The following is a 3,336-nucleotide window of genomic DNA, read 5'->3' as shown; positions in this document are numbered from 1 at the left end:
CACTAAACAGAAAATACAGTCTGTCAGAATATCTCTCCACAGTTAGAGATGTAAAGCAGAGACGAATCCTCACTAAATACAGACTCAGTGATCACAGTCTGGCAATAGAGAAAGGCCGACATAGACAAACATGGCTCCCAAAAGAAGAGCGAATCTGTGTCCATTGTGACAGTGGTGAGATCGAGACAGAGACACACTTTCTCCTTTACTGTGGTAAATATAAAGAGCTTAGAGAAAAACACTTTGACAAAATCTCAAAGCTCATACCAGAGTTTCATAGCTCTTCAGATTCAGATCAAATGAAGATGTTACTGGGGGAAGACAGACACCCATCAGCTGCTGCTAAATTCATTTATCAGTTACACACCATCAGAAATAATCCACAGCCCTGATCTTGTACAGTACTTTTATTTTACCTCTCATCTGCCCCCATAAATGTACATTTGTATACTTCATATGTTTATATTTCAAAGTCTACTTTATATTGTAAATATCCTCTGATTCTATTTTATTTTATTTGCAGTAGTACTTCATCCATCACCCAGCACCTTAGCTTAATTGCACCTTAATGTTTGTTAATATTGTGTTATTGTATGTTTCTCGTTTTATGTATAATGCTTTGGCAATATTGTAAGTGACACAATCATGCCAATAAAGTTCTTTAAATTGAAAAATTGAAAATTGGATACAGACAAGTTGTTCTTTCAATTAATGTGTTTTCACCTCCTCTTAAGTGAGTTGCCATTCTGCACCTCGGGCTCTGTCCGGCCCCGCTCATTAACGAAAGCATGTTTGAAATATGGTGCCTGTGGGCAGTACCCTGACTGTTTGACTCCTCACCATCCGACCGGCCTCACTGATGATTCTGATAACACCGAGCACAGAGATCGCATGCTATCCGGCACATGGCCAATGGGGGATATAAGCAATAAAATTGTGTTTCCGTATTTTTTTTTCCATTAATTGTCCATGATGCAAATACCAGCTGTTCCATGGGCTGGTTTTAGCCAACACAAGGTATATCTGACTGCAAAAGGTTACATTTGTAAATATTAAAAAGTAGTGAAATTTGTAAGTTTAAAAACACTCCCTATACCTCATTACCACTTTAATAATATTAAATATGAGTTTTTTAATTGGCAGATTCTTAAATTTGCTTTTATCCAAGGAATTGAATCAATTACATTTTGCACTGCTAACACAATGCTCTTCAATTTGAGCTACACGACCATCAGTGTTGGGGAAAGTTACTTTAAAAATAATGCATTACAATATTAAGTTACTCCCCAAAAAAGTAACTAATTGCGTTACTTAGTTACTTTTCATGATGCTTACAATACTTTTAAGTTACTTTTGCTTTACTTTTTCTTACTTGGATGAGGCTGGATCTCTTTCAGGCCTTGCAGGTGTTTTTTATGATCACAAAAAATGTCAAGCTGTGGCCTGCCATCTCCGTTTCTGACTCAAATTGTACCCGCTCAGGCGCACAGAATGCATAATTCAACATTAATATGTACAGTTTAATTCAGTACGTTATTTTACTTTTAAATTGAATTAATTAAATTGAAAAGTAACTCGCATTACTTTTTTGAAAAAGTAACTCAAATTACGCAATGCGGGTTACTTGTAATGCTTTACCCCCAACACTGACGACCATTAGCCATTCAATTATTACAACCACATGCTACATGTCAGCTAGCTTAATTTTTTTTAAAGCTTTTTAAGTCTATGTCAGTGCTTTAATATTCCCAAATAAATGTAGATGTATTTGAGATGAGTTGATACTAAATATAACATAACTGATCAGAGAGGTTGCTAAAATGAAATAATTTTTTCCCCCTTAAATTTTAAACCATACATTTCGCTTTAATTCTTTCTACATCCTAACATGGACACTTTCTCTCTTTCCAAATCTAAATCAGGAAGAAACAGGGTTCGCAAGGTGTTTCCCTACTTGCGCCGAAGGCTTAGTGACCTCTGACCCCACCTCTCTCCCTTGCCCTTCATCCCCTGCTGTATGGATAAAGCAGCTAGCAAAGCAGGAAGAGCTCAGGACTCAGTATAATTAAAGATGCTGTGTATGTGCTTGTGTGGGTTCTCCTTCACCATAAATAACTTTAAGAGCTGTCAGATTATATTATAGGCCTAATATTAGACAAAAGTTTACTTTAGGTCCACTTATACAAACGCTCCAAGTTTAAAATCGCAAACGCCCACATGTGTCCCACCACACACACAAATGAGAGACACACATGTTTTAGATGTCCTGAGAAAACAAAAGGTTGATGCTGCTGTTTTCATCCTCCAGATGTTGCTATGCAACCCATCTCTCAATTAACAGGAAGTGCCTTATTGAATCGTTATTTTTATAACTAGCATTTATGCAGAGCCCTTAGGCCAAGGATCACAGATAGTGATGGTGGGAAGGAGGAAACTGGCGCGGAGGAATAACAAGGAGAGGAGGAAAACCAGAGGTAGAAGATAAAGGCGTTGAGAGGCAGGAATAGATAATGAGGAAGGATTAGAGACGAAATAAAACATAAATAATCACACACACAACATGCATTCACACAAATGCGCATTTAAAACTTAAGGATAAGACTTATGTGCTATCTGGTTACCTCTTTCCTGGGGGCCTAAAAGGAATTTAGACACATCTGGACGCAAATCCTGAGGAAAACAAAAGCTTTTCCACAGCTTTACCTAAAACACACACACATACACATTGGCTATACCAACTAGACAGACTGAATGAAAAGAAGACAGAGCACAGTTCAAGAGTAAACAGAGAACCAATTCACATCATACAGAAGAGCCAGTCATCATGTTTGGCTGGACTTACTGCTTGCTTTAATGCTTGTCGTCATTAAATATATTATAAGGACTTCTGGGTCATTCTCAGGAAACTGATTTTGTGGTTAAAAATGTAAGGAAAATTATATTTTTTCGAGTATTAAGTATGCACAAAATAAAGGTGCTTCGTGATGCCACCACCAGAAGGGTGGGTAATTGGTTCCATAAAGAACTTATAACATTTTCACACAAGACTCTTTGTTGTGAAAAACATTCTTTAGATTACAAAAAGTAAGAAAGAAAAGGTTAATCTAAGAACCTTTTACTGAATTGTTCTTTGAGGAACCAAAAAATGGTTCCTCAATGGCATCGGCTTTCATTTTTAAGAGTGTATTTGTGCCTTACACAATAAAGCACACATCGCATGAAAACATGTGCCAACAAAGTTACATTTAAAGTGTTTATGGGGTTAAATGTTACATGGTTGTAGTTCAGTATACGCAGGGCAAAAGTTTACTGTGACAATTATACAAACAGAATAAC

The sequence above is a fragment of the Paramisgurnus dabryanus genome, chromosome 11, assembly GCF_030506205.2.
Source record: "Paramisgurnus dabryanus chromosome 11, PD_genome_1.1, whole genome shotgun sequence".
Classification (NCBI taxonomy): domain Eukaryota; kingdom Metazoa; phylum Chordata; class Actinopteri; order Cypriniformes; family Cobitidae; genus Paramisgurnus; species Paramisgurnus dabryanus.
The sequence above is the reverse complement of the archived record's forward strand: the minus strand, read 5'-3'. Positions refer to the sequence as shown.